The following is an 8310-nucleotide window of genomic DNA, read 5'->3' as shown; positions in this document are numbered from 1 at the left end:
ATACTCAGTGAGCAAGTCTTCTTTTCTTTTTCTTTTTTCTCAGTACCAATCTGAGGTCTGAGCATCCTGAGCAACAGGCAAAAGAGAAAGTTTATTTTTATTTTTATTTTTTTTCTGTATGTGCTGGAAATTCTATGAGGATAGTCTGATATCTGTATTCCACTATGTTGGAGCATCTTGTCACCAAAAATGTCTTGTCTGCTGTGGACTTGCTTTTTTGAATAGGGAATGAAGAATTCTCTAGATAATTTCTCCAAATAATAGCAGATGTTTGTAGAGAGCCTCCTACTTGTCAGACTCTGTGTGTGGTGCTTTATGTATTTCACTGACTCTTCATGATTCTAAAGGTAGATATCTTCATTTTAATTCTACATATGAAGGAAATGTGGAACGTTACATGACCTGGGAGGTAGGCCAGGCCACAGAGTCTGGGGCAGGTTAAAAACCTCATCTTACTGCCCTAAGTGCTCTACTCTGAAGGCAGAGCCTGAGCCAGGAAAGAGGCTGAAAAACCTTCTGCCAAGCACAGGCAAGCTGTATGTTTATGCATGCTGCCTGGTGATCAGGAAGATGACAAACGTCTTGCTTGTGACAGCCCTGCTGTGATATCCACTATGTCACCAAAGTGGCAGTCCAGTCTGGATTGGAGACCCAGAAACTCAGTTGAAACATAAAATTGCTAGGTTGTGAGAGGTGAGAAAGAATATCTATCTATCTATCTATCTATCTATCTATCTATCTATCTATCTATCTATCTACCTATCTATCTATATGTTTGTTATGTATATAGATATACTTACACAGATATATGTGTATATATACCTATATCTTAAATCCCACTAAAATTAGCTCATAAATCAAAATTCTAAAACAATGTGAAAAAATTAAATATTTTAAAGATAAGCAAACATCAACAATGGCAACATTAATTTACTTCAGAGGCAGTAAATTTTATGGAATAATCTAAATAATACTATAAAATGAATCTCTCTAGAATGCTCATTAAATAGAAGAGCAAGTGTGGATAAAATGGAAATGAAACAAGAACACATAGATAAATAACCAGTTAGAGAAATGAAAACTATGTATATGAAGAAAACCAAGTAAATGGGATGAACTGTAGACTGAGCACCAAGGGAGAATCAGTGACCTAGAAGTGTGCTAATGAGGCAATCCAGGCTGGGCCACAGAGACACAGGGGAGATGATTATTCAAATGTTTGTTTTCCTCCACTTGTATGACAAGTCCCACTTCTCCTCTCTGCCTTCTCTCCTCCACAGCTCTTGCTTTGTCCCTGCTAAACACATCTCTGATCCTTAAAGGCTAAAGATCTAAAAAGCAAGAATGAAACGATCTTGGTTTTTCATTCATGCTCCATCCACAAGAGAGTTTTATGGAAAAAATGGGGGTCAATGCAGGTGCCCAGGCTAGGCACAGAGACAGAGAGCAGACCCTATTGACCCTGTAAGGCAGCATCTTGGGATAGCCGTGAGCGCCCTGGGAGATGGTGGGGAGCAGGATTGTTTGGGAGCATCGCGTCCAGCATCCAGCAGACTTCTCTTCTCATTGGTGGTTCTAAAGCTAAGGTAGTAAAGGCAAGGCTGTGCATGGGAGGTAAGAGATCAGGCTGGTGAAGAAGAGGAAAGTATTTTTCTATTTTCCTAACATATTCTGCTTTGTAAGCCCTTCATTTACCAGGCGTTTACAAATGTCCCGTTTCATATGCTGCAGCTAATCTAATCACATTTTTCTTCAGGGAGATTTAATCAGGCCTCTTTCTGACAATGGGCCCCAACGGGAATGAAGGGGCCCAAGTGCTGAGGCAGAGACGGGCTCTCACATCAGAAAGGATGAGTGTGGTCCCCAAGGCCTTTCTCCCCTTCTCCATCCATGTTGAAAGGAGTCTCAGTAACATTGTCAGCATATCAGCTGAGATGACTGGCCACAATACAATAGGATTGTTGCTTTTCTATTTCATGAAGGAGTCTGACTTTATACAAAGGACCACGGACTGGCAGCCAGAAGGCCTGAGTTCTCTCCCCAACTCTGATACCCAGCAAGAAGCTAAAGGGGACAATAAAGTAGGAAGTTAAGTAGGAATACAGTTCAGAACTAGATGTCAGAATAGACATGGACCACAGAGTGAGGGAAGAAGAGACCATGAGAGAGAGGGGAGAAAACAAGGAAGCTTAGGGACTTAGGGAGAAAGCTACCAAGATAGTCTGAATAAAGACATGCATGATAAGACCTTGGGAAAATCACTGTTTGTCTCGAAGACTCATTTTCCTGCTTTGTAAAGATGAACTAGTGAACTAAAATGCCTTAAATGATCTCTTCTGACCTTCAGGCCTTGACAATTGGAAAAATAATGTTCATGATGCAACATTATTGCTATTACATTATTCAATTAATCTCAGTGTGCTCAACTGAAAGGAGATAATATCTTTCTGCTATGACTGGGGTATAAACGTCATTATGTAATTAGCTAAAGTATCTCACCCAAACATAGCAGGTGTTCTATACAATGGTAGATTTTACTGTTTACAATTATTTGTTAAAGAGAAAGAGTACTAAAATTTTGCTTTAAAAGCTTGTGACAGAGATTTTTTTAGCAATTTGGAAAGAAAAAAATACTTTGCCTATGAACTCTGAAGGTAAAGATATAAGTGCTTGATTACAAAAGAGGGGTGCAAAAACAGAGACAGTTCTAATAGCGGGTAGGTACAGACCTGACAAGAGCCTCAGTATAGCTTCGACTCAAGAGGAATCTCAGGCTGGTAGCTAAGGACCCCAACTTGATTCTTGGAGATAATAGCAATTTTGAGTGTGTCGGGTAAGAGTAGCCCCCTACACAGTCAAGGTTTTATTCTTCTCAGAGAGAAGTACTGTTTTTCTGTATGTTTCCCTATCCATTGTATCTATATAGAGTGGCCGTAAAGTTCACGTGCAATTTAAAACTGTGCAATTTTAAATTGCACACGAACTTTATGGCCACCCTGTATTTCTCTCAGTAAGTGTATGATGTTTATATAAATCCTTAACATTTATTATATATAATAATATGTATTCATTAATATAATTATACATGTATTATTTTACCATCTCTCTGTCTTCAAAAAGCCCAAATTTCTGTCTTCCAGGTTTATAAGTCCAGTCTCTATCAGCACTGCCCTGGCTCATCTGTTCAACTGCAATTAATGGTATGAGCGAAATTAATCAGCACAACCGTGTTTGGAAGAAAACAATTTTACAACATTAGAGCAACAGTATTCTCTCAAAACTCTCCCTACTTCCCTGTGTCCTGCCTAAAACAAAAGCAGCACACACAAACATATAAAACCTCATGCCTCACTTTGGTAAAAACAGAAATAGGCTTCACAATGATTACACAAAATCAATTTTCATTGGTTTGTGATTTTTTTATTGTGCTAGAAATATCCTTTTAATAGTGAAATAAAAACAATTTTTATAATGCTTTCTACTTATTTCACCAAAGGACAGGACTGATCATGTCTGGATTACAAACAGTACCTGAGGCTCATCTCACTTTCTTTGTAAGCCTAACGTAGAATGAAAAAGCCACATGATGACAGTTGCACACATCTCGGGCTAAACTTTCTTCTATAGTGTATTTGAAGAACTCGTGCTAGAGATAATGTATCTCCTAAATAAACTCAGACAATTTTTCAGCCTCCTTGAATGTTTCCTGTGTTGCTCTGTCTGCTCTCTCCATGGGCAAGGAGAAAGAGTGACTATTTCATTAGCACCAGCTCTATTTTCTTCAAACCTGGTGCACAAGGTTTTATTCACATTTTCATGTTTCAAAAAGCAGAAAGCATCTTTATAGTCAATCGATATAAAAAATAACCTTTTTTCTGCTTTTTCTGTCTCCTTGCAAATTAGTTTGGATTATTATATAATCTATGACATTTAAACATACTGAAAATACGTGTTACAATAAAAATAATCACAAATGTTATTTTATTTACTTCTGTGAAGCGGGCATATGTATCTTCTTTCTACAGAAAGAGAAACCAAGATACATTGTGTTTTTTTAACTTACCCAAAGCCACCCGACCTATACGGAGCCACACACCATCAGAATCAACTTCTGTCTGGTCCCTGCTGTAGTTCTGCCTCATTACAATGTGGAGAGACGCTGAAAATAAATCTCTTCCAGAAACACTGCAGCTGGGCAGTCTGTCCTCTGGAAATAAAAGGTCTTGTTTTCTACCCTTGTTCTTTACTTTCCCCATTAGCTGGAATAATTATAAAATGTGTTTTAAGCAATGCCAATTTATTCCCTAAGCTATCTTTTTAATCACTGGTCATTTTATTAACTGAATGATGAGACATACGGGAGACCAAAGACTAAAACCCTTCCTGAGAATGAGTGTTGCCCTGCCGCTGTGGAATGCCATGGCAGACTTTGCTGGTAGGAAAACAAGTGACAACATCACACTATATTCTGGGCACTAAGAAGATGGAACAACATCTGTTCAGTCTTATGGTTCGTTCCTATTTGGGTGCAAACTGTCTCCCACAAGCAGCTGCCCTCATCAGTCAACTCTTTTTCCTGAAATCAACAATATCCATAAACATCCTCCCCCAAAGGCTAATGTGGTTCCTGCTGATGCTACTACAGAGCACAGTGTTCATTAATTGACTTCATTAATCTAGTAATCATGGCAATTGAGTGTCAGTAACTCACGCACATGTTTTGTGGAATAAAATTATTGTTTCATGGTGCAGATCCCAGTTTTTCTGTCCTTGTTACACAAGGATGTGAGTACATTTACAATCTGTGAATCTAACATTACAAGTGTAACCCATTTTAAGTGTAGAATAAATACCTTCTCCCTCTACTGCAAATATGAGGCTTTGGTTGATACAGTTGGGGCTGGTGATCCTAATAAGTAATCATCTCATTAATGTAAATGTATTCACCCTATGTGTATACCAACAAAATGTCACTTAACTATTTTGAAAGACCTTGTTCAATTTCAATATTCATAGGATGCCCTAAGGAGGAGAAAAATATTCAAATGTTTATGAGCTCTGGGCTCATATTGTCAGGAGAGAGAGGAGAAGATAAGAGCAAAAATTAAGAGCATCAAGAATCTCAGGACTGGTGGCACCTGTGTCTCAAAGGAGTAGGGCATCGGCCCCATATGCTGGAGCTGGCGGGTTCAAACCCAGCCCCCGCCAAAAACCACAAAGGGGGAAGGAAAAAAAAAAAAAGAATCTCAGGACACCAGAGCACAGTTCTGTTCATTCCCAGTAAGAATCAAGGTTCAGTCTGAAAAGTCTCTTGAGAGAGAGGTGATCATATTGACTCACAATAAAAGAAAAATCTTTTCCTGGGTTGTGATGTAGAGAACAGAGCACTGAGCAGTTGGGGTAGGTTAGCACAGGGGAAGAAAGGCATAGAGAGAGAAAAGAGTAAACGATCTTCGCCAGAGCCACAGTAACAGTGCCAGGATGTGAGCACAGCCACGTTACCTGACGTCCTTCAGGCAGAGACCCAGGGATCGTACCTCGTACCTCCCTCTTCCTTCTCCCTCGACACCAGGTCCTATAGCTGTCCATCAACAGGGTCAAAACTGAGATCTGCAGTTGTCAAGATCTGGAATCAACCCAGCTTCCCATCAACTCATGAATGGATTAACTGTGCTAGATGTATACAGGGGTACTATTCATCTATAAGAAATGGATTAACTGTGATTGAGATACACACACACACACACACACACACACACACACACACACACCATGGAGTACTGTTCAGCCATGGAGACTTTGTATCTTTTTTGTTTACCTGGATGATGGAGTTGAAACCCATTTTTCTTAGTAAAGTATCACATGAGGAAAAAAGTATACAATGTACTTGATACTAATATGAAACCAATATATAAACAACTACATATCCACACTAAAGAAAAATACAAGCATAGTCTAGCTAGAGAGGGGAAGGGGAGAGTAAAGTGAAGGGAGGGGGAGGAGGGACAGTGAGTGGTGGGATCTCACCTAATGTGCACAAGGTGAAGGTGCTCAGCACGCCCCCTGGGTGAAGGGCTCAACTATACCTCGAACTTTAACTCAGAAATGAAAACAATGTAACCTAAACATTTGTACCCTCATACCAATCTGAAATAAAGAAAATAAACTGAGATCTGGGGATTGGGTTGAATAAAGAGACAGAGAACAGATCAGTCCACACAGCCAGATCCCTGGCCATGCTATGCTCTTGCTCCAGTGTTCTGACTGACTGATGGGTGTATTCAATGTTCATCAGTCAATGAACACTCTGGATGCTAAGCTAGTGCTAAGTGTTTCCTGTTTAGTCTCCCCAAACCAGATACTCAGGCATATGGGGCTTAGCCAACATTACTGTCATCAGACTTGCTTGTCACAGTCACTGTTTGCAGCTTTGGTCTTATGAGATCAGGATTTTTTTCCCTATTAACAGAGTTAATTCCATAGAATGTTGAAATTAATCAAGATTTAGATAGAGACAAAGAGTAATATTATCTTCTTTATATACATATACTTAATTTTAACATTTAATTTAAATATACTTCATATTTTAATAGATTATGTAGCATATTTTACATTATATATCAAATTTTAAAATCAGAAGATAAATCCTTATTCCATAAGACAACAGGTGAATACTGAATAAATACTAAATAAATAAAAAAATAATTTCGAGTCCCATAGTGATCTGACATGGCAAAGATAATGAGCTGGAAAAACAGTTAAGAAGCAAAAGGGGACAATAAAGTAGGAAGACAGTTTGGACTAGATGTCAGAACAGACATGAACCACAGAGTGAGGGAAGAAGAGACTTCAAGAGAGAGGAGAGAAAAAAAAGGAAGCTTAGGGACATAGGAAGAAAGCTACCAAGCTGGTCTGCGTGAAGACACGCGTGGTGAGAAAAATAAAGCCAAAGGAAGAGCAAGAAGAGGGCAGAGAGCCACAAAGAGACAAGAAAATTAGACGTTAGTGCAGTTAATTCCTACTGTTTATCACAGAGCCAGTTGCTCACTTGTACTACAAAAGTTTAAGTGTTTTGTCACCTTTACTACACTGAGAAAGAAAAATTAATGCAATTTGATTCATTTATTTATACAGTCAGGAAATAATAACTAAACTCTCATGAGCAAGGCGTTGTCCCAGGCACTAAGGTGAACAAGGCAATGTTCGTGCTTCGGGTAGCTTATTTTCAAGAATGGGAAAAATGCAATTCTTGTGAAATTATGGCAAGGGTAGTGATGGTACCATGATTGGCAGCACCAATAAACACACTTGGGGAAAAAAGCAGTTCTGCAAAGAAAATGATTTGTGCCTAATTATATATACAGGGTCAGAGATAGGGGAGCTGCTTATCAAAACAACAGAGGGCCAATTTAGGCTCCCATCATAACCCATGTGATAAAAAAAAAAAATAAAGAAAGGAAGGTAAAAGAGATCAATTTTACCCAATTTAGCTACTAAGTGGCTTAAATACAATTGACTCAGATCTATTGAATCGAGGCAGTAACTCAAGATCCGACGTATATTGTGTATGCAGAGATACTAAGGGCAATCACTAAAATATATATATACACACGCACAAAGCAATGCATGCAAGAGTACTTTAAATAAATCAAAATGGAATCCTAGAAAATTATTCAAATCACTCATGAAAAGAAAGAAAACAAAAGAAGAAACCAAAAGAAAACAAATAAAATAAATAAACAATAAAATAGCTGATTTAATCACTGATGAATTTAAATGCCAGTGGTCTAAATACACCAACTATTAGTAAAAAGCAATAATTGGCAGATACGATAACAAAATAAAAGCAGCAAGTATGAAGTTTCCTTTTTTAAAAAGGGAATAAATTATTGGTGGGGAGATAATTTTTTAAAAGGCTAAAAAAATCAAACCATAATAATTTAATCAAATATATGCTCTAACCCCTATCCTGTATTACTTCACTGAAACCAACCTGATTATATCTTTTGATATCTAAGGTCAGTAGGTCAAATAAAGGCTCAGACTACAATTTGGACAACTGGTACTCTGCTGCATCAATTAATTGGTAAAGCTACTCTCTCTAATAAATGAAGACCGAATGCCCACATTGTTCCTACAAGACATGAAGGCAATTGAACTTCATTAACAAACAGAAACTAAGGCAATTGCTTGGTTGACTTGATAATTGTGACAGTTTAACTTTATTTTGACTGGGATAAGGGAAACCCAGAGAGCTAGTAGAATGTTATTACTGAGCTAACATTCTGGAGAGGTTAGCATTTGAGGCAG

The sequence above is a fragment of the Nycticebus coucang genome, chromosome 4 (genome assembly GCF_027406575.1).
Source record: "Nycticebus coucang isolate mNycCou1 chromosome 4, mNycCou1.pri, whole genome shotgun sequence".
Classification (NCBI taxonomy): domain Eukaryota; kingdom Metazoa; phylum Chordata; class Mammalia; order Primates; family Lorisidae; genus Nycticebus; species Nycticebus coucang.
The sequence above is the reverse complement of the archived record's forward strand: the minus strand, read 5'-3'. Positions refer to the sequence as shown.